Genomic DNA, 22,725 nt, shown 5'->3' with positions numbered 1-22,725 from the left:
TTTAAAATTACATCTCTTCTAGTTATTTTCATAAAACACATCGTGTCAGAAGTGGGATTCGAACCCACGCCCTCAAACGAGGACCAGAATACACAGATTCACATCGTGAACGAAGGAAGCTAAGCCCCTAGAGTCTGGCGCCTTAGACCGCTCGGCCATAATGACGTGGTTTTATGTAATTTGGACGTTTTAAAATTACATCTCTTCTAGTTATTTTCATAAAACACATCGTGTCAGAAGTGGGATTCGAACCCACGCCCTCAAACGAGGACCAGAATACACAGATTCACATCGTGAACGAAGGAAGCTAAGCCCCTTGAGTCTGGCGCCTTAGACCGCTCGGCCATCCTGACGTAGTTTTATGTAATTTGGACGTTTTAAAATTACATCTCTTCCAGTTATTTTCAAAAAACACATCGTGTCAGAAGTGGGATTCGAAAACACTCCCGAAAACGAGGACCAGAATACAGCGATTCACTTCGTGAACGAAGGAAGCTAAGAACCCTTGAGTCTGTCGCCTAAGACCGCTCGGCCATACTGACGTGGTTTTATGTAATTTGGACGTTTTAAAATTACATCTCTTCCAGTTATTTTCATAAAACACATCGTGTCAGAAGTGCGATACGAACCCACGCCCTCAAACGAGCACCGGAATACACAGATTCACATCGTGAACGAAGGAAGCTAAGCCACTTGAGTCTGTCGCCTAAGACCGCTCGGCCATCCTGACGTGGTTTTATGTAATTTGGACGTTTTAAAATTACATCTCTTCCAGTTATTTTCAAAAAACACATCGTGTCAGAAGTGGGATTCGAACCCACGCCCTAAAACGAGGACGAGAATACACAGATTCACATCGTGAACGAAGGAAGCTAAGCCCCTTGAGTCTGGCACCTTAGGCCGCTCGGCCATCCTGACGTGCTTTTATGTAATTTGGACGTTTTAAAATTACATCTCTTCCAGTTATATTCGAAAAACACATCGTGTCAGAAGTGGGATTCGAACCCACGCCCTCAAACGAGGACCAGAATACACAGATTCACATCGTGAACGAAGGAAGCTAAGCCCCGTGAGTCTGGCGCCTTAGACCGCTCGGCCATCCTGTTGTGGTCTTTGGTAATTTTGACGTTTTAAAATTACATCTCTTCCAGTTATTTTCATAAAACACATCGTGTCATAAGTGGGATTCGAACCCACGCCCTCAAACGATTACCAGAATACACAGATTCACATCGTAAACGAAGAAAACTAAGCCCCTTGAGTCTGGCGTTTAGACCGCTCGGCCCGCCTGACGTGGTTTTATGTAATTTGGACGTTTTAAAATTACATCTCTTCCAGTTATTTTCATAAAACACATCGTGTCAGAAGTGGGATTCGAACCCACGCCCTCAAACGAGGACCAGAATACACAGATTCACATCGTGAACGAAGGAAGCTAAGCCCCTTGAGTCTGGCGCCTTAGACCGCTCGGCCATCCTGACGTAGTTTTATGTAATTTGGACGTTTTAAAATTACATCTCTTCCAGTTATTTTCAAAAAACACATCGTGTCAGAAGTGGGATTCGAAAACACTCCCGAAAACGAGGACCAGAATACAGCGATTCACTTCGTGAACGAAGGAAGCTAAGAACCCTTGAGTCTGTCGCCTAAGACCGCTCGGCCATACTGACGTGGTTTTATGTAATTTGGACGTTTTAAAATTACATCTCTTCCAGTTATTTTCATAAAACACATCGTGTCAGAAGTGCGATACGAACCCACGCCCTCAAACGAGCACCGGAATACACAGATTCACATCGTGAACGATGGAAGCTAAGCCACTTGAGTCTGTCGCCTAAGACCGCTCGGCCATCCTGACGTGGTTTTATGTAATTTGGACGTTTTAAAATTACATCTCTTCCAGTTATTTTCATAAAACACATCGTGTCAGAAGTGCGATACGAACCCACGCCCTCAAACGAGCACCGGAATACACAGATTCACATCGTGAACGAAGGAAGCTAAGCCCCTTGAGTCTGGCGCCTTAGACCGCACGGCCATCCTGACGTAGTTTTATGTAATTTGGACGTTTTAAAATTACATCTCTTCCAGTTATTTTCATAAAACACATCGTGTCATAAGTAGGATTCGAACCCACGCCCTCAAACGAGGACCAGAATACACAGATTCACATCGTAAATGAAGGAAACTAAGCCCCTTGAGTCTGGCGTTTAGACCGCTCGGCCCTCCTGACGTGGTTTTATGTAATTTGGACGTTTTAAAATTACATCTCTTCCAGTTATTTTCATAAAACACATCGTGTCAGAAGTGCGATACGAACCCACGCCCTCAAACGAGCACCGGAATACACAGATTCACATCGTGAACGAAGGAAGCTAAGCCACTTGAGTCTGTCGCCTAAGACCGCTCGGCCATCCTGACGTGGTTTTATGTAATTTGGACGTTTTAAAATTACATCTCTTCCAGTTATTTTCAAAAAACACATCGTGTCAGAAGTGGGATTCGAACCCACGCCCTAAAACGAGGACGAGAATACACAGATTCACATCGTGAACGAAGGAAGCTAAGCCCCTTGAGTCTGGCACCTTAGGCCGCTCGGCCATCCTGACGTGCTTTTATGTAATTTGGACGTTTTAAAATTACATCTCTTCCAGTTATATTCGAAAAACACATCGTGTCAGAAGTGGGATTCGAACCCACGCCCTCAAACGAGGACCAGAATACACAGATTCACATCGTGAACGAAGGAAGCTAAGCCCCGTGAGTCTGGCGCCTTAGACCGCTCGGCCATCCTGTTGTGGTCTTTGGTAATTTTGACGTTTTAAAATTACATCTCTTCCAGTTATTTTCATAAAACACATCGTGTCATAAGTGGGATTCGAACCCACGCCCTCAAACGATTACCAGAATACACAGATTCACATCGTAAACGAAGAAAACTAAGCCCCTTGAGTCTGGCGTTTAGACCGCTCGGCCCGCCTGACGTGGTTTTATGTAATTTGGACGTTTTAAAATTACATCTCTTCCAGTTATTTTCATAAAACACATCGTGTCAGAAGTGGGATACGAACCCACGCCCTCAAACGAGCACCGGAATACACAGATTCACATCGTGAACGAAGGAAGCTAAGCCCCTTGAGTCTGGCGCCTTAGACCGCACGGCCATCCTGACGTAGTTTTATGTAATTTGGACGTTTTAAAATTACATCTCTTCCAGTTATTTTCATAAAACACATCGTGTCATAAGTAGGATTCGAACCCACGCCCTCAAACGAGGACCAGAATACACAGATTCACATCGTAAACGAAGGAAACTAAGCCCCTTGAGTCTGGCGTTTAGACCGCTCGGCCCTCCTGACGTGGTTTTATGTAATTTGGACGTTTTAAAATTACATCTCTTCCAGTTATTTTCATAAAACACATCGTGTCAGAAGTGCGATACGAACCCACGCCCTCAAACGAGCACCGGAATACACAGATTCACATCGTGAACGAAGGAAGCTAAGCCCCTTGAGTCTGGCGCCTTAGACCGCTCGGCCATCCTGACGTAGTTTTATGGAATTTGGACGTTTTAAAATTACATCTCTTCCAGTTATTTTCAAAAAACACATCGTGTCAGAAGTGGGATTCGAACCCACGCCCTAAAACGAGGACGAGAATACACAGATTCACATCGTGAACGAAGGAAGCTAAGCCCCTTGAGTCTGGCACCTTAGGCCGCTCGGCCATCCTGACGTGGTTTTATGTAATTTGGACGTTTTAAAATTACATCTCTTCCAGTTATATTCGAAAAACACATCGTGTCAGAAGTGGGATTCGAACCCACGCCCTCAAACGAGGACCAGAATACACAGATTCACATCGTGAACGAAGGAAGCTAAGCCCCTTGAGTCTGGCGCCTTAGACCGCTCGGCCATCCTGTTGTGGTCTTTGGTAATTTTGACGTTTTAAAATTACATCTCTTCCAGTTATTTTCATAAAACACATCGTGTCATGAGTGGGATTCGAACCCACGCCCTCAAACGATTACCAGAATACACAGATTCACATCGTAAACGAAGGAAACTAAGCCCCTTGAGTCTGGCGTTTAGACCGCTCGGCCCTCCTGACGTGGTTTTATGTAATTTGGACGTTTTAAAATTACATCTCTTCCAGTTATTTTCATAAAACACATCGTGTCAGGAGTGGGATACGAACCCACGCCCTCAAACGAGGACCAGAATACACAGATTCACATCGTGAACGAAGGAAGCTAAGCCCCTTGAGTCTGGCGCCTTAGACCGCACGGCCATCCTGACGTAGTTTTATGTAATTTGGACGTTTTAATATTACATCTCTTCCAGTTATTTTCAAAAAACACATCGTGTCAGAAGTGGGATTCGAACCCACGCCCTAAAACGAGGACGAGAATACACAGATTCACATCGTGAACGAAGGAAGCTAAGCCCCTTGAGTCTGGCGCCTTAGACCGCACGGCCATCCTGACGTAGTTTTATGTAATTTGGACGTTTTAAAATTACATCTCTTCCAGTTATTTTCATAAAACACATCGTGTCATAAGTAGGATTCGAACCCACGCCCTCAAACGAGGACCAGAATACACAGATTCACATCGTAAACGAAGGAACCTAAGCCCCTTGAGTCTGGCGTTTAGACCGCTCGGCCCTCCTGACGTGGTTTTATGTAATTTGGACGTTTTAAAATTACATCTCTTCCAGTTATTTTCATAAAACACATCGTGTCAGAAGTGCGATACGAACCCACGCCCTCAAACGAGCACCGGAATACACAGATTCACATCGTGAACGAAGGAAGCTAAGCCCCTTGAGTCTGGCGCCTTAGACCGCTCGGCCATCCTGACGTAGTTTTATGTAATTTGGACGTTTTAAAATTAGATCTCTTCCAGTTATTTTCAAAAAACACATCGTGTCAGAAGTGGGATTCGAACCCACGCCCTCAAACGAGGACCAGAATACACAGATTCACATCGTGAACGAAGGAAGCTAAGCCCCTTGAGTCTGGCGCCTTAGACCGCTCGGCCATCCTGACGTAGTTTTATGTAATTTGGACGTTTTAAAATTACATCTCTTCCAGTTATTTTCAAAAAACACATCGTGTCAGAAGTGGGATTCGAAAACACTCCCGAAAACGAGGACCAGAATACAGCGATTCACTTCGTGAACGAAGGAAGCTAAGAACCCTTGAGTCTGTCGCCTAAGACCGCTCGGCCATACTGACGTGGTTTTATGTAATTTGGACGTTTTAAAATTACATCTCTTCCAGTTATTTTCATAAAACACATCGTGTCAGAAGTGCGATACGAACCCACGCCCTCAAACGAGCACCGGAATACACAGATTCACATCGTGAACGAAGGAAGCTAAGCCACTTGAGTCTGTCGCCTAAGACCGCTCGGCCATCCTGACGTGGTTTTATGTAATTTGGACGTTTTAAAATTACATCTCTTCCAGTTATTTTCAAAAAACACATCGTGTCAGAAGTGGGATTCGAACCCACGCCCTAAAACGAGGACGAGAATACACAGATTCACATCGTGAACGAAGGAAGCTAAGCCCCTTGAGTCTGGCACCTTAGGCCGCTCGGCCATCCTGACGTGCTTTTATGTAATTTGGACGTTTTAAAATTACATCTCTTCCAGTTATATTCGAAAAACACATCGTGTCAGAAGTGGGATTCGAACCCACGCCCTCAAACGAGGACCAGAATACACAGATTCACATCGTGAACGAAGGAAGCTAAGCCCCGTGAGTCTGGCGCCTTAGACCGCTCGGCCATCCTGTTGTGGTCTTTGGTAATTTTGACGTTTTAAAATTACATCTCTTCCAGTTATTTTCATAAAACACATCGTGTCATAAGTGGGATTCGAACCCACGCCCTCAAACGATTACCAGAATACACAGATTCACATCGTAAACGAAGAAAACTAAGCCCCTTGAGTCTGGCGTTTAGACCGCTCGGCCCGCCTGACGTGGTTTTATGTAATTTGGACGCTTTAAAATTACATCTCTTCCAGTTATTTTCATAAAACACATCGTGTCAGAAGTGGGATACGAACCCACGCCCTCAAACGAGCACCGGAATACACAGATTCACATCGTGAACGAAGGAAGCTAAGCCCCTTGAGTCTGGCGCCTTAGACCGCACGGCCATCCTGACGTAGTTTTATGTAATTTGGACGTTTTAAAATTACATCTCTTCCAGTTATTTTCATAAAACACATCGTGTCATAAGTAGGATTCGAACCCACGCCCTCAAACGAGGACCAGAATACACAGATTCACATCGTAAACGAAGGAAACTAAGCCCCTTGAGTCTGGCGTTTAGACCGCTCGGCCCTCCTGACGTGGTTTTATGTAATTTGGACGTTTTAAAATTACATCTCTTCCAGTTATTTTCATAAAACACATCGTGTCAGAAGTGCGATACGAACCCACGCCCTCAAACGAGCACCGGAATACACAGATTCACATCGTGAACGAAGGAAGCTAAGCCACTTGAGTCTGTCGCCTAAGACCGCTCGGCCATCCTGACGTGGTTTTATGTAATTTGGACGTTTTAAAATTACATCTCTTCCAGTTATTTTCAAAAAACACATCGTGTCAGAAGTGGGATTCGAACCCACGCCCTAAAACGAGGACGAGAATACACAGATTCACATCGTGAACGAAGGAAGCTAAGCCCCTTGAGTCTGGCACCTTAGGCCGCTCGGCCATCCTGACGTGCTTTTATGTAATTTGGACGTTTTAAAATTACATCTCTTCCAGTTATATTCGAAAAACACATCGTGTCAGAAGTGGGATTCGAACCCACGCCCTCAAACGAGGACCAGAATACACAGATTCACATCGTGAACGAAGGAAGCTAAGCCCCGTGAGTCTGGCGCCTTAGACCGCTCGGCCATCCTGTTGTGGTCTTTGGTAATTTTGACGTTTTAAAATTACATCTCTTCCAGTTATTTTCATAAAACACATCGTGTCATAAGTGGGATTCGAACCCACGCCCTCAAACGATTACCAGAATACACAGATTCACATCGTAAACGAAGAAAACTAAGCCCCTTGAGTCTGGCGTTTAGACCGCTCGGCCCGCCTGACGTGGTTTTATGTAATTTGGACGTTTTAAAATTACATCTCTTCCAGTTATTTTCATAAAACACATCGTGTCAGAAGTGGGATACGAACCCACGCCCTCAAACGAGCACCGGAATACACAGATTCACATCGTGAACGAAGGAAGCTAAGCCCCTTGAGTCTGGCGCCTTAGACCGCACGGCCATCCTGACGTAGTTTTATGTAATTTGGACGTTTTAAAATTACATCTCTTCCAGTTATTTTCATAAAACACATCGTGTCATAAGTAGGATTCGAACCCACGCCCTCAAACGAGGACCAGAATACACAGATTCACATCGTAAACGAAGGAAACTAAGCCCCTTGAGTCTGGCGTTTAGACCGCTCGGCCCTCCTGACGTGGTTTTATGTAATTTGGACGTTTTAAAATTACATCTCTTCCAGTTATTTTCATAAAACACATCGTGTCAGAAGTGCGATACGAACCCACGCCCTCAAACGAGCACCGGAATACACAGATTCACATCGTGAACGAAGGAAGCTAAGCCCCTTGAGTCTGGCGCCTTAGACCGCTCGGCCATCCTGACGTAGTTTTATGGAATTTGGACGTTTTAAAATTACATCTCTTCCAGTTATTTTCAAAAAACACATCGTGTCAGAAGTGGGATTCGAACCCACGCCCTAAAACGAGGACGAGAATACACAGATTCACATCGTGAACGAAGGAAGCTAAGCCCCTTGAGTCTGGCACCTTAGGCCGCTCGGCCATCCTGACGTGGTTTTATGTAATTTGGACGTTTTAAAATTACATCTCTTCCAGTTATATTCGAAAAACACATCGTGTCAGAAGTGGGATTCGAACCCACGCCCTCAAACGAGGACCAGAATACACAGATTCACATCGTGAACGAAGGAAGCTAAGCCCCTTGAGTCTGGCGCCTTAGACCGCTCGGCCATCCTGTTGTGGTCTTTGGTAATTTTGACGTTTTAAAATTACATCTCTTCCAGTTATTTTCATAAAACACATCGTGTCATGAGTGGGATTCGAACCCACGCCCTCAAACGATTACCAGAATACACAGATTCACATCGTAAACGAAGGAAACTAAGCCCCTTGAGTCTGGCGTTTAGACCGCTCGGCCCTCCTGACGTGGTTTTATGTAATTTGGACGTTTTAAAATTACATCTCTTCCAGTTATTTTCATAAAACACATCGTGTCAGGAGTGGGATACGAACCCACGCCCTCAAACGAGGACCAGAATACACAGATTCACATCGTGAACGAAGGAAGCTAAGCCCCTTGAGTCTGGCGCCTTAGACCGCACGGCCATCCTGACGTAGTTTTATGTAATTTGGACGTTTTAATATTACATCTCTTCCAGTTATTTTCAAAAAACACATCGTGTCAGAAGTGGGATTCGAACCCACGCCCTAAAACGAGGACGAGAATACACAGATTCACATCGTGAACGAAGGAAGCTAAGCCCCTTGAGTCTGGCGCCTTAGACCGCACGGCCATCCTGACGTAGTTTTATGTAATTTGGACGTTTTAAAATTACATCTCTTCCAGTTATTTTCATAAAACACATCGTGTCATAAGTAGGATTCGAACCCACGCCCTCAAACGAGGACCAGAATACACAGATTCACATCGTAAACGAAGGAACCTAAGCCCCTTGAGTCTGGCGTTTAGACCGCTCGGCCCTCCTGACGTGGTTTTATGTAATTTGGACGTTTTAAAATTACATCTCTTCCAGTTATTTTCATAAAACACATCGTGTCAGAAGTGCGATACGAACCCACGCCCTCAAACGAGCACCGGAATACACAGATTCACATCGTGAACGAAGGAAGCTAAGCCCCTTGAGTCTGGCGCCTTAGACCGCTCGGCCATCCTGACGTAGTTTAATGGAATTTGGACGTTTTAAAATTACATCTCTTCCAGTTATTTTCAAAAAACACATCGTGTCAGAAGTGGGATTCGAACCCACGCCCTAAAACGAGGACGAGAATACACAGATTCACATCGTGAACGAAGGAAGCTAAGCCCCTTGAGTCTGGCACCTTAGGCCGCTCGGCCATCCTGACGTGCTTTTATGTAATTTGGACGTTTTAAAATTACATCTCTTCCAGTTATATTCGAAAAACACATCGTGTCAGAAGTGGGATTCGAACCCACGCCCTCAAACGAGCACCGGAATACACAGATTCACATCGTGAACGAAGGAAGCTAAGCCCCTTGAGTCTGGCGCCTTAGACCGCTCGGCCATCCTGACGTAGTTTTATGGAATTTGGACGTTTTAAAATTACATCTCTTCCAGTTATTTTCAAAAAACACATCGTGTCAGAAGTGGGATTCGAACCCACGCCCTAAAACGAGGACGAGAATACACAGATTCACATCGTGAACGAAGGAAGCTAAGCCCCTTGAGTCTGGCACCTTAGTTCGCTCGGCCATCCTGACGTGCTTTTATGTAATTTGGACGTTTTAAAATTACATCTCTTCCAGTTATATTCGAAAAACACATCGTGTCAGAAGTGGGATTCGAACCCACGCCCTCAAACGAGGACCAGAATACACAGATTCACATCGTGAACGAAGGAAACTAAGCCCCTTGAGTCTGGCGCCTTAGACCGCTCGGCCATCCTGTTGTGGTCTTTGGTAATTTTGACGTTTTAAAATTACATCTCTTCCAGTTATTTTCATAAAACACATCGTGTCATGAGTGGGATTCGAACCCACGCCCTCAAACGATTACCAGAATACACAGATTCACATCGTAAACGAAGGAAACTAAGCCCCTTGAGTCTGGCGTTTAGACCGCTCGGCCCTCCTGACGTGGTTTTATGTAATTTGGACGTTTTAAAATTACATCTCTTCCAGTTATTTTCATAAAACACATCGTGTCAGAAGTGGGATACGAACCCACGCCCTCAAACGAGGACCAGAATACACAGATTCACATCGTGAACGAAGGAAGCTAAGCCCCTTGAGTCTGGCGCCTTAGACCGCTCGGCCATCCTGACGTAGTTTTATGTAATTTGGACGTTTTAATATTACATCTCTTCCAGTTATTTTCAAAAAACACATCGTGTCAGAAGTGGGATTCGAACCCACGCCCTAAAACGAGGACGAGAATACACAGATTCACATCGTGAACGAAGGAAGCTAAGCCCCTTGAGTCTGGCGCCTTAGACCGCACGGCCATCCTGACGTAGTTTTATGTAATTTGGACGTTTTAAAATTACATCTCTTCCAGTTATTTTCATAAAACACATCGTGTCATAAGTAGGATTCGAACCCACGCCCTCAAAAGAGGACCAGAATACACAGATTCACATCGTAAACGAAGGAAACTAAGCCCCTTGAGTCTGGCGTTTAGACCGCTCGGCCCTCCTGACGTGGTTTTATGTAATTTGGACGTTTTAAAATTACATCTCTTCCAGTTATTTTCATAAAACACATCGTGTCAGAAGTGCGATACGAACCCACGCCCTCAAACGAGCACCGGAATACACAGATTCACATCGTGAACGAAGGAAGCTAAGCCCCTTGAGTCTGGCGCCTTAGACCGCTCGGCCATCCTGACGTAGTTTTATGGAATTTGGACGTTCTAAAATTACATCTCTTCCAGTTATTTTCAAAAAACACATCGTGTCAGAAGTGGGATTCGAACCCACGCCCTAAAACGAGGACGAGAATACACAGATTCACATCGTGAACGAAGGAAGCTAAGCCCCTTGAGTCTGGCACCTTAGGCCGCTCGGCCATCCTGACGTGGTTTTATGTAATTTGGACGTTTTAAAATTACATCTCTTCCAGTTATATTCGAAAAACACATCGTGTCAGAAGTGGGATTCGAACCCACGCCCTCAAACGAGGACCAGAATACACAGATTCACATCGTGAACGAAGGAAGCTAAGCCCCTTGAGTCTGGCGCCTTAGACAGCTCGGCCATCCTGTTGTGGTCTTTGGTAATTTTGACGTTTTAAAATTACATCTCTTCCAGTTATTTTCATAAAACACATCGTGTCATAAGTGGGATTCGAACCCACGCCCTCAAACGAGGACCAGAATACACAGATTCACATCGTGAACGAAGGGAGCTAAGCCCCTTGAGTCTTGCGCCTTAGACCGCTCGGCCATCCTGTTGTGGTCTTATGTAATTTGGACGTTTTAAAATTACATCTCTTCCAGTTATTTTCATAAAACACATCGTGTCAGAAAAGGGATTCGAAAACACTCCCGCAAACGAGGACCAGAATACAGCGATTCACATCGTGAACCAATGAAACTAAGAACACTTGAGTCTGTCGCCTAAGACCGCTCGGCCATCCTGTTGTGGTTTTATGTAATTTGGACGTTTTAAAATTACATCTCTTCCATTTATTTTCATAAAACACATCGTGTCAGAAGTGCGATACGAACCCACGTCCTCAAACGAGGACCAGAATACACAGATTCACATCGTGAACGAAGGAAGCTAAGCCCCTTGAGTCTGGCGCCTTAGACCGCTCGGCCATCCTGACGTGCTTTTGTGTAATTTGGACGTTTTAAAATTACATCTCTTCCAGTTATTTTCAAAAAACACATCGTGTCAGAAGTGGGATTCGAACCCACGCCCTCAAACGAGGACCAGAATACACAGATTCACATCGTGAACGAAGGAAGCTAAGCCCCTTGAGTCTGGCGCCTTAGACCGCTCGGCCATCCTGACGTAGTTTTATGTAATTTGGACGTTTTAAAATTACATCTCTTCCAATTATTTTCAAAAAACACATCTTGTCAGAAGTGGTATTCGAACCCACGCCCTAAAACGAGGACGAGAATACACAGATTCACATCGTGAACGAAGGAAGCTAAGCCCCTTGAGTCTGGCACCTTAGGCCGCTCGGCCATCCTGACGTGGTTTTATGTAATTTGGACGTTTTAAAATTACATCTCTTCCAGTTATATTCGAAAAACACATCGTGTCAGAAGTGGGATTCGAACCCACGCCCTCAAACGAGGACCAGAATACACAGATTCACATCGTGAACGAAGGAAGCTAAGCCCCTTTAGTCTGGCGCCTTAGACCGCTCGGCCATACTGACGTGGTTTTATGTAATTTGGACGTTTTAAAATTACATCTCTTCCGGTTATTTTCAAAAAACACATCGTGTCAGAAGTGGGATTCGAACCCACGACCTCAAACGAGGACCAGAATACAGTGATTCACATCGTGAACGAAGGAAGCTAAGCCCCTTTAGTCTGGCACCTTAGGCCGCTCGGCCATCCTGACGTGGTTTTATGTAATTTGGACGTTTTAAAATTACATCTCTTCCAGTTATTTTCAAAAAACACATCGTGTCAGAAGTAAGATTCGAACCCACGCCCTCAAACGAGCACCGGAATACACAGATTCACATCGTGAACGAAGGAAGCTAAGCCCCTTGAGTCTGGCGTTTAGACCGCTCGGCCCTCCTGACGTAGTTTTATGGAATTTGGACGTTTTAAAATTACATCTCTTCCAGTTATTTTCCAAAAACACATCGTGTCAGAAGTGGGATTCGAACCCACGCCCTAAAACGAGGACGAGAATACACAGATTCACATCGTGAACGAAGGAAGCTAAGCCCCTTGAGTCTGGCACCTTAGGCCGCTCGGCCATCCTGACGTGGTTTTATGTAATTTGGACGTTTTAAAATTACATCTCTTCCAGTTATATTCGAAAAACACATCGTGTCAGAAGTGGGATTCGAACCCACGCCCTCAAACGAGGACCAGAATACACAGATTCGCATCGTGAACGAAGGAAGCTAAGCCCCTTGAGTCTGGCGCCTTAGACCGCTCGGCCATACTGACGTGGTTTTATGTAATTTGGACGTTTCAAAATTACATCTCTTCTAGTTATTTTCATAAAACACATCGTGTCAGAAGTGGGATTCGAACCCACGCCCTCAATCGAGGACCAGAATACAGTGATTCACATCGTGAACGAAGGAAGCTAAGCCCCTTGAGTCTGGCACCTTAGGCCGCTCGGCCATCCTGACGTGGTTTTGTGTAATTTGGACGTTTTAAAATTACATCTCTTCCAGTTATTTTCAAAAAACACATCGTGTCAGAAGTGGGATTCGAACCCACGCCCTCAAACGAGGACAAGAATACACAGACTCACATCGTGAACGAAGGAAGCTAAGCCCCTTGAGTCTGGCGCCTTAGACCGCTCGGCCATAATGACGTGGTTTTATGTAATTTGGACGTTTTAAAATTACATCTCTTCTAGTTATTTTCATAAAACACATCGTGTCAGAAGTGGGATTCGAACCCACGCCCTCAAACGAGGACCAGAATACACAGATTCACATCGTGAACGAAGGAAGCTAAGCCCCTTGAGTCTGGCGCCTTAGACCGCTCGGCCATCCTGACGTAGTTTTATGTAATTTGGACGTTTTAAAATTACATCTCTTCCGGTTATTTTCAAAAAACACATCGTGTCAGAAGTGGGATTCGAACCCACGACCTCAAACGAGGACCAGAATACAGTGATTCACATCGTGAACGAAGGAAGCTAAGCCCCTTTAGTCTGGCACCTTAGGCCGCTCGGCCATCCTGACGTGGTTTTATGTAATTTGGACGTTTTAAAATTACATCTCTTCCAGTTATTTTCAAAAAACACATCGTGTCAGAAGTGAGATTCGAACCCACGCCCTCAAACGAGCACCGGAATACACAGATTCACATCGTGAACGAAGGAAGCTAAGCCCCTTGAGTCTGGCGTTTAGACCGCTCGGCCCTCCTGACGTAGTTTTATGGAATTTGGACGTTTTAAAATTACATCTCTTCCAGTTATTTTCCAAAAACACATCGTGTCAGAAGTGGGATTCGAACCCACGCCCTAAAACGAGGACGAGAATACACAGATTCACATCGTGAACGAAGGAAGCTAAGCCCCTTGAGTCTGGCACCTTAGGCCGCTCGGCCATCCTGACGTGGTTTTATGTAATTTGGACGTTTTAAAATTACATCTCTTCCAGTTATATTCGAAAAACACATCGTGTCAGAAGTGGGATTCGAACCCACGCCCTCAAACGAGGACCAGAATACACAGATTCGCATCGTGAACGAAGGAAGCTAAGCCCCTTGAGTCTGGCGCCTTAGACCGCTCGGCCATACTGACGTGGTTTTATGTAATTTGGACGTTTCAAAATTACATCTCTTCTAGTTATTTTCATAAAACACATCGTGTCAGAAGTGGGATTCGAACCCACGCCCTCAATCGAGGACCAGAATACAGTGATTCACATCGTGAACGAAGGAAGCTAAGCCCCTTGAGTCTGGCACCTTAGGCCGCTCGGCCATCCTGACGTGGTTTTGTGTAATTTGGACGTTTTAAAATTACATCTCTTCCAGTTATTTTCAAAAAACACATCGTGTCAGAAGTGGGATTCGAAAACACTCCCGAAAACGAGGACCAGAATACAGCGATTCACTTCGTGAACGAAGGAAGCTAAGAACCCTTGAGTCTGTCGCCTAAGTACGCTCGGCCATACTGACGTGGTTTTATGTAATTTGGACGTTTTAAAATTACATCTCTTCCAGTTATTTTCATAAAACACATCGTGTCAGAAGTGCGATACGAACCCACGCCCTCAAACGAGCACCGGAATACACAAATTCACATCGTGAACGAAGGAAGCTAAGCCACTTGAGTCTGTCGCCTAAGACCGCTCGGCCATCCTGACGTGGTTTTATGTAAATTGGACGTTTTAAAATTACATCTCTTCCAGTTATTTTCAAAAAACACATCGTGTCAGAAGTGGGATTCGAACCCACGCCCTCAAACGAGGACCAGAATACACAGATTCGCATCGTGAACGAAGGAAGCTAAGCCCCTTGAGTCTGGCGCCTTAGACCGCTCGGCCATACTGACGTGGTTTTATGTAATTTGGACGTTTCAAAATTACATCTCTTCTAGTTATTTTCATAAAACACATCGTGTCAGAAGTGGGATTCGAACCCACGCCCTCAATCGAGGACCAGAATACAGTGATTCACATCGTGAACGAAGGAAGCTAAGCCCCTTGAGTCTGGCACCTTAGGCCGCTCGGCCATCCTGACGTGGTTTTGTGTAATTTGGACGTTTTAAAATTACATCTCTTCCAGTTATTTTCAAAAAACACATCGTGTCAGAAGTGGGATTCGAAAACACTCCCGAAAACGAGGACCAGAATACAGCGATTCACTTCGTGAACGAAGGAAGCTAAGAACCCTTGAGTCTGTCGCCTAAGTACGCTCGGCCATACTGACGTGGTTTTATGTAATTTGGACGTTTTAAAATTACATCTCTTCCAGTTATTTTCATAAAACACATCGTGTCAGAAGTGCGATACGAACCCACGCCCTCAAACGAGCACCGGAATACACAAATTCACATCGTGAACGAAGGAAGCTAAGCCACTTGAGTCTGTCGCCTAAGACCGCTCGGCCATCCTGACGTGGTTTTATGTAAATTGGACGTTTTAAAATTACATCTCTTCCAGTTATTTTCAAAAAACACATCGTGTCAGAAGTGGGATTCGAACCCACGCCCTCAAACGAGGACCAGAATACACAGATTCACATCGTGAACGAAGAAAGCTAAGCCCCTTGAGTCTGGCACCTTAGGCCGCTCGGCCATCCTGACGTGGTTTTATGTAATTTGGACGTTTTAAAATTACATCTCTTCTAGTTATTTTCATAAAACACATCGTGTCAGAAGTGGGATTCGAACCCACGCCCTCAAACGAGGACCAGAATACACAGATTCACATCGTGAACGAAGGAAGCTAAGCCCCTTGAGTCTGGCACCTTAGGCCGCTCGGCCATCCTGACGTGGTTTTATGTAATTTGGACGTTTTAAAATTACATCTCTTCTAGTTATTTTCATAAAACACATCGTGTCAGAAGTGGGATTCGAACCCACGCCCTCAAACGAGGACCAGAATACACAGATTTACATCGTGAACGAAGGAAGCTAAGCCCCTTGAGTCTGGCACCTTAGGCCGCTCGGCCATCCTGACGTGGTTTTATGTAATTTGGACGTTTTAAAATTACATCTCTTCTAGTTATTTTCATAAAACACATCGTGTCAGAAGTGGGATTCGAACCCACGCCCTCAAACGAGGACCAGAATACACAGATTTACATCGTGAACGAAGGAAGCTAAGCCCCTTGAGTCTGGCACCTTAGGCCGCTCGGCCATCCTGACGTGGTTTTATGTAATTTGGACGTTTTAAAATTACATCTCTTCCAGTTATATTCGAAAAACACATCGTGTCAGAAGTGGGATTCGAACCCACGCCCTCAAACGAGGACCAGAATACACAGATTCACATCGTGAACGAAGGAAGCTAAGCCCCTTGAGTCTGGCGCCTTAGACCGCTCGGCCATCCTGACGTAGTTTTATGGAATTTGGACGTTTTAAAATTACATCTCTTCCAGTTATTTTCCAAAAACACATCGTGTCAGAAGTGGGATTCGAACCCACGCCCTAAAACGAGGACGAGAATACACAGATTCACATCGTGAACGAAGGAAGCTAAGCCCCTTGAGTCTGGCACCTTAGGCCGCTCGGCCATCCTGACGTGGTTTTATGTAATTTGGACGTTTTAAAATTACATCTCTTCCAGTTATATTCGAAAAACACATCGTGTCAGAAGTGGGATTCGAACCCACGCCCTCAAACGAGGACAAGAATACACAGACTCACATCGTGAACGAAGGAAGCTAAGCCCCTTGAGTCTGGCGCCTTAGACCGCTCGGCCATAATGACGTGGTTTTATGTAATTTGGACGTTTTAAAATTACATCTCTTCTAGTTATTTTCATAAAACACATCGTGTCAGAAGTGGGATTCGAACCCACGCCCTCAAACGAGGACCAGAATACACAGATTCACATCGTGAACGAAGGAAGCTAAGCCCCTTGAGTCTGGCGCCTTAGACCGCTCGGCCATCCTGACGTAGTTTTATGTAATTTGGACGTTTTAAAATTACATCTCTTCCAGTTATTTTCAAAAAACACATCGTGTCAGAAGTGGGATTCGAAAACACTCCCGAAAACGAGGACCAGAATACAGCGATTCACTTCGTGAACGAAGGAAGCTAAGAACCCTTGAGTCTGTCGCCTAAGTACGCTCGGCCATACTGACGTGGTTTTATGTAATTTGGACGTTTTAAAATTACATCTCTTCCAGTTATTTTCATAAAACACATCGTGTCAGAAGTGCGATACGAACCCACGCCCTCAAACGAGCACCGGAATACACAGATTCACATCGTGAACGAAGGAAGCTAAGCCACTTGAGTCTGTCGCCTAAGACCGCTCGGCCATCCTGACGTGGTTTTATGTAAATTGGACGTTTTAAAATTACATCTCTTCCAGTTATTTTCAAAAAACACATCGTGTCAGAAGTGGGATTCGAACCCACGCCCTCAAACGAGGACCAGAATACACAGATTCACATCGTGAACGAAGAAAGCTAAGCCCCTTGAGTCTTGCGCCTTAGACCGCTCGGCCATACTGACGTGGTTTTATGTAATTTGGACGTTTTAAAATTACATCTCTTCCAGTTATTTTCAAAAAACACATCGTGTCAGAAGTGGGATTCGAACCCACGCCCTAAAACGAGGACGAGAATACACAGATTCACATCGTGAACGAAGAAAGCTAAGCCCCTTGAGTCTGTCGCCTTAGACAGCTCGGCCATCCTGTTGTGGTCTTTGGTAATTTTGACGTTTTAAAATTACATCTCTTCCAGTTATTTTCATAAAACACATCGTGTCATAAGTAGGATTCGAACCCACGCCCTCAAACGAGGACCAGAATACACAGATTCACATCGTAAACGAAGGAAACTAAGCCCCTTGAGTCTGGCGTTTAGACCGCTCGGCCCTCCTGACGTGGTTTTATGTAATTTGGACGTTTTAAAATTACATCTCTTCCAGTTATTTTCATAAAACACATCGTGTCAGAAGTGCGATACGAACCCACGCCCTCAAACGAGCACCGGAATACACAGATTCACATCGTGAACGAAGGAAGCTAAGCCCCTTGAGTCTGGCACCTTAGGCCGCTCGGCCATCCTGACGTGGTTTTATGTAATTTGGACGTTTTAAAATTACATCTCTTCCAGTTATATTCGAAAAACACATCGTGTCAGAAGTGGGATTCGAACCCACGCCCTCAAACGAGGACCAGAATACACAGATTCATTTCGTGAACGAAGGAAGCTAAGCCCCTTGAGTCTGGCGCCTTAGACCGCTCGGCCATCCTGACGTAGTTTTATGGAATTTGGACGTTTTAAAATTACATCTCTTCCAGTTATTTTCCAAAAACACATCGTGTCAGAAGTGGGATTCGAACCCACGCCCTAAAACGAGGACGAGAATACACAGATTCACATCGTGAACGAAGGAAGCTAAGCCCCTTGAGTCTGGCACCTTAGGCCGCTCGGCCATCCTGACGTGGTTTTATGTAATTTGGACGTTTTAAAATTACATCTCTTCCAGTTATATTCGAAAAACACATCGTGTCAGAAGTGGGATTCGAACCCACGCCCTCAAACGAGGACAAGAATACACAGACTCACATCGTGAACGAAGGAAGCTAAGCCCCTTGAGTCTGGCGCCTTAGACCGCTCGGCCATAATGACGTGGTTTTATGTAATTTGGACGTTTTAAAATTACATCTCTTCTAGTTATTTTCATAAAACACATCGTGTCAGAAGTGGGATTCGAACCCACGCCCTCAAACGAGGACCAGAATACACAGATTCACATCGTGAACGAAGGAAGCTAAGCCCCTTGAGTGTGGCGCCTTAGACCGCTCGGCCATCCTGACGTGGTTTTATGTAATTTGGACGTTTTAAAATTACATCTCTTCCAGTTATTTTCATAAAACACATCGTGTCAGAAGTGCGATACGAACCCACGCCCTCAAACGAGCACCGGAATACACAGATTCACATCGTGAACGAAGGAAGCTAAGCCCCTTGAGTCTGGCACCTTAGGCCGCTCGGCCATCCTGACGTGGTTTTATGTAATTTGGACGTTTTAAAATTACATCTCTTCCAGTTATATTCGAAAAACACATCGTGTCAGAAGTGGGATTCGAACCCACGCCCTCAAACGAGGACCAGAATACACAGATTCATTTCGTGAACGAAGGAAGCTAAGCCCCTTGAGTCTGGCGCCTTAGACCGCTCGGCCATCCTGACGTAGTTTTATGGAATTTGGACGTTTTAAAATTACATCTCTTCCAGTTATTTTCCAAAAACACATCGTGTCAGAAGTGGGATTCGAACCCACGCCCTAAAACGAGGACGAGAATACACAGATTCACATCGTGAACGAAGGAAGCTAAGCCCCTTGAGTCTGGCACCTTAGGCCGCTCGGCCATCCTGACGTGGTTTTATGTAATTTGGACGTTTTAAAATTACATCTCTTCCAGTTATATTCGAAAAACACATCGTGTCAGAAGTGGGATTCGAACCCACGCCCTCAAACGAGGACAAGAATACACAGACTCACATCGTGAACGAAGGAAGCTAAGCCCCTTGAGTCTGGCGCCTTAGACCGCTCGGCCATAATGACGTGGTTTTATGTAATTTGGACGTTTTAAAATTACATCTCTTCTAGTTATTTTCATAAAACACATCGTGTCAGAAGTGGGATTCGAACCCACGCCCTCAAACGAGGACCAGAATACACAGATTCACATCGTGAACGAAGGAAGCTAAGCCCCTTGAGTGTGGCGCCTTAGACCGCTCGGCCATCCTGACGTAGTTTTATGTAATTTGGACGTTTTAAAATTACATCTCTTCCAGTTATTTTCAAAAAACACATCGTGTCAGAAGTGGGATTCGAAAACACTCCCGAAAACGAGGACCAGAATACAGCGATTCACTTCGTGAACGAAGGAAGCTAAGAACCCTTGAGTCTGTCGCCTAAGTACGCTCGGCCATACTGACGTGGTTTTATGTAATTTGGACGTTTTAAAATTACATCTCTTCCAGTTATTTTCATAAAACACATCGTGTCAGAAGTGCGATACGAACCCACGCCCTCAAATGAGCACCGGAATACACAGATTCACATCGTGAACGAAGGAAGCTAAGCCACTTGAGTCTGTCGCCTAAGACCGCTCGGCCATCCTGACGTGGTTTTATGTAAATTGGACGTTTTAAAATTACATCTCTTCCAGTTATTTTCAAAAAACACATCGTGTCAGAAGTGGGATTCGAACCCACGCCCTAAAACGAGGACGAGAATACACAGATTCACATCGTGAACGAAGGAAACTAAGCCCCTTGAGTCTGGCACCTTAGGCCGCTCGGCCATCCTGACGTGGTTTTATGTAATTTGGACGTTTTAAAATTACATCTCTTCCAGTTATATTCGAAAAACACATCGTGTCAGAAGTGGGATTCGAACCCACGCCCTCAAACGAGGACCAGAATACACAGATTCACATCGTGAACGAAGAAAGCTAAGCCCCTTGAGTCTGTCGCCTTAGACAGCTCGGCCATCCTGTTGTGGTCTTTGGTAATTTTGACGTTTTAAAATTACATCTCTTCCAGTTATTTTCATAAAACACATCGTGTCATAAGTAGGATTCGAACCCACGCCCTCAAACGAGGACCAGAATACACAGATTCACATCGTGAACGAAGGAAACTAAGCCCCTTGAGTCTGGCGTTTAGACCGCTCGGCCCTCCTGACGTGGTTTTATGTAATTTGGACGTTTTAAAATTACATCTCTTCCAGTTATTTTCATAAAACACATCGTGTCAGAAGTGCGATACGAACCCACGCCCTCAAACGAGCACCGGAATACACAGATTCACATCGTGAACGAAGGAAGCTAAGCCCCTTGAGTCTGGCGCCTTAGACCGCTCGGCCATCCTGACGTAGTTTTATGGAATTTGGACGTTTTAAAATTACATCTCTTCCAGTTATTTTCAAAAAACACATCGTGTCAGAAGTGGGATTCGAAAACACTCCCGAAAACGAGGACCAGAATACAGCGATTCACTTCGTGAACGAAGGAAGCTAAGAACCCTTGAGTCTGTCGCCTAAGTACGCTCGGCCATACTGACGTGGTTTTATGTAATTTGGACGTTTTAAAATTACATCTCTTCCAGTTATTTTCATAAAACACATCGTGTCAGAAGTGCGATACGAACCCACGCCCTCAAACGAGCACCGGAATACACAGATTCACATCGTGAACGAAGGAAGCTAAGCCACTTGAGTCTGTCGCCTAAGACCGCTCGGCCATCCTGACGTGGTTTTATGTAAATTGGACGTTTTAAAATTACATCTCTTCCAGTTATTTTCATAAAACACATCGTGTTGAAAGTGCGATACGAACCCACGCCCTCAAACGAGCACCGGAATACACAGATTCACATCGTGAACGAAGGAAGCTAAGCCCCTTGAGTCTGGCGCCTTAGACCGCTCGGCCATCCTGACGTAGTTTTATGGAATTTGGACGTTTTAAAATTACATCTCTTCCAGTTATTTTCAAAAAACACATCGTGTCAGAAGTGGGATTCGAACCCACGCCCTAAAACGAGGACGAGAATACACAGATTCACATCGTGAACGAAGAAAGCTAAGCCTCTTGAGTCTGTCGCCTTAGACAGCTCGGCCATCCTGTTGTGGTCTTTGGTAATTTTGACGTTTTAAAATTACATCTCTTCCAGTTATTTTCATAAAACACATCGTGTCATAAGTAGGATTCGAACCCACGCCCTCAAACGAGGACCAGAATACACAGATTCACATCGTAAACGAAGGAAACTAAGCCCCTTGAGTCTGGCGTTTAGACCGCTCGGCCATCCTGACGTGGTTTTACGTAAATTGGACGTTTTAAAATTACATCTCTTCCAGTTATTTTCATAAAACACATCGTGTCAGAAGTGCGATACGAACCCACGCCCTCAAACGAGCACCGGAATACACAGATTCACATCGTGAACGAAGGAAGCTAAGCCCCTTGAGTCTGGCGCCTTAGACCGCTCGGCCATCCTGACGTAGTTTTATGGAATTTGGACGTTTTAAAATTACATCTCTTCCAGTTATTTTCAAAAAACACATCGTGTCAGAAGTGGGATTCGAACCCACGCCCTAAAACGAGGACGAGAATACACAGATTCACATCGTGAACGAAGGAAGCTAAGCCCCTTGAGTCTGGCACCTTAGGCCGCTCGGCCATAATGACGTGGTTTTATGTAATTTGGACGTTTTAAAATTACATCTCTTCCAGTTATATTCGAAAAACACATCGTGTCAGAAGTGGGATTCGAACCCACGCCCTCAAACGAGGACCAGAATACACAGATTCACATCGTGAACGAAGGAAGCTAAGCCCCTTGAGTCTGGCGCCTTAGACCGCTCGGCCATACTGACGTGGTTTTATGTAATTTGGACGTTTTAAAATTACATCTCTTCTAGTTATTTTCATAAAACACATCGTGTCAGAAGTGGGATTCGAACCCACGCCCTCAAACGAGGACCAGAATACACAGATTCACATCGTGAACGAAGGAAGCTAAGCCCCTTGAGTCTGGCGCCTTAGACCGCTCGGCCATCCTGACGTAGTTTTAT

The 22,725-nt window shown here is 44.9% G+C and overlaps 26 non-coding genes across 26 annotated transcripts; all 26 read right to left on the bottom strand.

Moving 5' to 3' along the window:
- Positions 1–231: 231 nt before the first annotated feature.
- TRNAL-CAA (transfer RNA leucine (anticodon CAA)) lies at positions 232–353 on the bottom strand. Its single transcript has 2 exons — positions 316–353; positions 232–277 (listed from the first exon to the last, which is right to left on the bottom strand). It is a non-coding gene; the product is annotated as a tRNA-Leu (tRNA).
- Positions 354–984: 631 nt separating this feature from the next.
- Positions 985–1,106, bottom strand: TRNAV-CAC (transfer RNA valine (anticodon CAC)). Its single transcript has 2 exons — positions 1,069–1,106; positions 985–1,030 (listed from the first exon to the last, which is right to left on the bottom strand). It is a non-coding gene; the product is annotated as a tRNA-Val (tRNA).
- Positions 1,107–1,359: 253 nt separating this feature from the next.
- On the bottom strand, positions 1,360–1,481 carry TRNAL-CAA (transfer RNA leucine (anticodon CAA)). The gene is made up of 2 exons: positions 1,444–1,481; positions 1,360–1,405 (listed from the first exon to the last, which is right to left on the bottom strand). It is a non-coding gene; the product is annotated as a tRNA-Leu (tRNA).
- Positions 1,482–2,675: 1,194 nt separating this feature from the next.
- TRNAV-CAC (transfer RNA valine (anticodon CAC)) lies at positions 2,676–2,797 on the bottom strand. The gene is made up of 2 exons: positions 2,760–2,797; positions 2,676–2,721 (listed from the first exon to the last, which is right to left on the bottom strand). It is a non-coding gene; the product is annotated as a tRNA-Val (tRNA).
- Positions 2,798–4,927: 2,130 nt separating this feature from the next.
- On the bottom strand, positions 4,928–5,049 carry TRNAL-CAA (transfer RNA leucine (anticodon CAA)). The gene is made up of 2 exons: positions 5,012–5,049; positions 4,928–4,973 (listed from the first exon to the last, which is right to left on the bottom strand). It is a non-coding gene; the product is annotated as a tRNA-Leu (tRNA).
- Positions 5,050–5,680: 631 nt separating this feature from the next.
- On the bottom strand, positions 5,681–5,802 carry TRNAV-CAC (transfer RNA valine (anticodon CAC)). Its single transcript has 2 exons — positions 5,765–5,802; positions 5,681–5,726 (listed from the first exon to the last, which is right to left on the bottom strand). It is a non-coding gene; the product is annotated as a tRNA-Val (tRNA).
- Positions 5,803–6,806: 1,004 nt separating this feature from the next.
- On the bottom strand, positions 6,807–6,928 carry TRNAV-CAC (transfer RNA valine (anticodon CAC)). The gene is made up of 2 exons: positions 6,891–6,928; positions 6,807–6,852 (listed from the first exon to the last, which is right to left on the bottom strand). It is a non-coding gene; the product is annotated as a tRNA-Val (tRNA).
- Positions 6,929–9,246: 2,318 nt separating this feature from the next.
- TRNAL-CAA (transfer RNA leucine (anticodon CAA)) lies at positions 9,247–9,368 on the bottom strand. The gene is made up of 2 exons: positions 9,331–9,368; positions 9,247–9,292 (listed from the first exon to the last, which is right to left on the bottom strand). It is a non-coding gene; the product is annotated as a tRNA-Leu (tRNA).
- Positions 9,369–11,689: 2,321 nt separating this feature from the next.
- On the bottom strand, positions 11,690–11,811 carry TRNAL-CAA (transfer RNA leucine (anticodon CAA)). The gene is made up of 2 exons: positions 11,774–11,811; positions 11,690–11,735 (listed from the first exon to the last, which is right to left on the bottom strand). It is a non-coding gene; the product is annotated as a tRNA-Leu (tRNA).
- Positions 11,812–12,065: 254 nt separating this feature from the next.
- Positions 12,066–12,187, bottom strand: TRNAF-AAA (transfer RNA phenylalanine (anticodon AAA)). Its single transcript has 2 exons — positions 12,150–12,187; positions 12,066–12,111 (listed from the first exon to the last, which is right to left on the bottom strand). It is a non-coding gene; the product is annotated as a tRNA-Phe (tRNA).
- A 66-nt stretch (positions 12,188–12,253) lies between these two features.
- On the bottom strand, positions 12,254–12,375 carry TRNAF-AAA (transfer RNA phenylalanine (anticodon AAA)). Its single transcript has 2 exons — positions 12,338–12,375; positions 12,254–12,299 (listed from the first exon to the last, which is right to left on the bottom strand). It is a non-coding gene; the product is annotated as a tRNA-Phe (tRNA).
- A 441-nt stretch (positions 12,376–12,816) lies between these two features.
- Positions 12,817–12,938, bottom strand: TRNAL-CAA (transfer RNA leucine (anticodon CAA)). Its single transcript has 2 exons — positions 12,901–12,938; positions 12,817–12,862 (listed from the first exon to the last, which is right to left on the bottom strand). It is a non-coding gene; the product is annotated as a tRNA-Leu (tRNA).
- Positions 12,939–13,380: 442 nt separating this feature from the next.
- Positions 13,381–13,502, bottom strand: TRNAL-CAA (transfer RNA leucine (anticodon CAA)). Its single transcript has 2 exons — positions 13,465–13,502; positions 13,381–13,426 (listed from the first exon to the last, which is right to left on the bottom strand). It is a non-coding gene; the product is annotated as a tRNA-Leu (tRNA).
- A 66-nt stretch (positions 13,503–13,568) lies between these two features.
- Positions 13,569–13,690, bottom strand: TRNAF-AAA (transfer RNA phenylalanine (anticodon AAA)). Its single transcript has 2 exons — positions 13,653–13,690; positions 13,569–13,614 (listed from the first exon to the last, which is right to left on the bottom strand). It is a non-coding gene; the product is annotated as a tRNA-Phe (tRNA).
- A 441-nt stretch (positions 13,691–14,131) lies between these two features.
- Positions 14,132–14,253, bottom strand: TRNAL-CAA (transfer RNA leucine (anticodon CAA)). Its single transcript has 2 exons — positions 14,216–14,253; positions 14,132–14,177 (listed from the first exon to the last, which is right to left on the bottom strand). It is a non-coding gene; the product is annotated as a tRNA-Leu (tRNA).
- Positions 14,254–14,884: 631 nt separating this feature from the next.
- On the bottom strand, positions 14,885–15,006 carry TRNAL-CAA (transfer RNA leucine (anticodon CAA)). Its single transcript has 2 exons — positions 14,969–15,006; positions 14,885–14,930 (listed from the first exon to the last, which is right to left on the bottom strand). It is a non-coding gene; the product is annotated as a tRNA-Leu (tRNA).
- Positions 15,007–15,637: 631 nt separating this feature from the next.
- Positions 15,638–15,759, bottom strand: TRNAL-CAA (transfer RNA leucine (anticodon CAA)). Its single transcript has 2 exons — positions 15,722–15,759; positions 15,638–15,683 (listed from the first exon to the last, which is right to left on the bottom strand). It is a non-coding gene; the product is annotated as a tRNA-Leu (tRNA).
- Positions 15,760–15,825: 66 nt separating this feature from the next.
- Positions 15,826–15,947, bottom strand: TRNAL-CAA (transfer RNA leucine (anticodon CAA)). Its single transcript has 2 exons — positions 15,910–15,947; positions 15,826–15,871 (listed from the first exon to the last, which is right to left on the bottom strand). It is a non-coding gene; the product is annotated as a tRNA-Leu (tRNA).
- A 66-nt stretch (positions 15,948–16,013) lies between these two features.
- Positions 16,014–16,135, bottom strand: TRNAL-CAA (transfer RNA leucine (anticodon CAA)). Its single transcript has 2 exons — positions 16,098–16,135; positions 16,014–16,059 (listed from the first exon to the last, which is right to left on the bottom strand). It is a non-coding gene; the product is annotated as a tRNA-Leu (tRNA).
- A 66-nt stretch (positions 16,136–16,201) lies between these two features.
- TRNAL-CAA (transfer RNA leucine (anticodon CAA)) lies at positions 16,202–16,323 on the bottom strand. Its single transcript has 2 exons — positions 16,286–16,323; positions 16,202–16,247 (listed from the first exon to the last, which is right to left on the bottom strand). It is a non-coding gene; the product is annotated as a tRNA-Leu (tRNA).
- A 66-nt stretch (positions 16,324–16,389) lies between these two features.
- On the bottom strand, positions 16,390–16,511 carry TRNAL-CAA (transfer RNA leucine (anticodon CAA)). The gene is made up of 2 exons: positions 16,474–16,511; positions 16,390–16,435 (listed from the first exon to the last, which is right to left on the bottom strand). It is a non-coding gene; the product is annotated as a tRNA-Leu (tRNA).
- Positions 16,512–16,953: 442 nt separating this feature from the next.
- On the bottom strand, positions 16,954–17,075 carry TRNAL-CAA (transfer RNA leucine (anticodon CAA)). The gene is made up of 2 exons: positions 17,038–17,075; positions 16,954–16,999 (listed from the first exon to the last, which is right to left on the bottom strand). It is a non-coding gene; the product is annotated as a tRNA-Leu (tRNA).
- Positions 17,076–18,269: 1,194 nt separating this feature from the next.
- On the bottom strand, positions 18,270–18,391 carry TRNAL-CAA (transfer RNA leucine (anticodon CAA)). The gene is made up of 2 exons: positions 18,354–18,391; positions 18,270–18,315 (listed from the first exon to the last, which is right to left on the bottom strand). It is a non-coding gene; the product is annotated as a tRNA-Leu (tRNA).
- Positions 18,392–19,209: 818 nt separating this feature from the next.
- On the bottom strand, positions 19,210–19,331 carry TRNAL-CAA (transfer RNA leucine (anticodon CAA)). The gene is made up of 2 exons: positions 19,294–19,331; positions 19,210–19,255 (listed from the first exon to the last, which is right to left on the bottom strand). It is a non-coding gene; the product is annotated as a tRNA-Leu (tRNA).
- A 3,074-nt stretch (positions 19,332–22,405) lies between these two features.
- On the bottom strand, positions 22,406–22,527 carry TRNAL-CAA (transfer RNA leucine (anticodon CAA)). The gene is made up of 2 exons: positions 22,490–22,527; positions 22,406–22,451 (listed from the first exon to the last, which is right to left on the bottom strand). It is a non-coding gene; the product is annotated as a tRNA-Leu (tRNA).
- Positions 22,528–22,593: 66 nt separating this feature from the next.
- Positions 22,594–22,715, bottom strand: TRNAL-CAA (transfer RNA leucine (anticodon CAA)). Its single transcript has 2 exons — positions 22,678–22,715; positions 22,594–22,639 (listed from the first exon to the last, which is right to left on the bottom strand). It is a non-coding gene; the product is annotated as a tRNA-Leu (tRNA).
- Between the last annotated feature and the right edge of the window lie 10 nt (positions 22,716–22,725).

This window comes from Phalangium opilio, unplaced genomic scaffold (genome assembly GCF_054372755.1).
Source record: "Phalangium opilio isolate 3A_F unplaced genomic scaffold, DU_Popi_V2 ptg000061l_1, whole genome shotgun sequence".
NCBI lineage: Eukaryota > Metazoa > Arthropoda > Arachnida > Opiliones > Phalangiidae > Phalangium > Phalangium opilio.
This window is presented reverse-complemented; position numbering and strand designations above follow the sequence as displayed.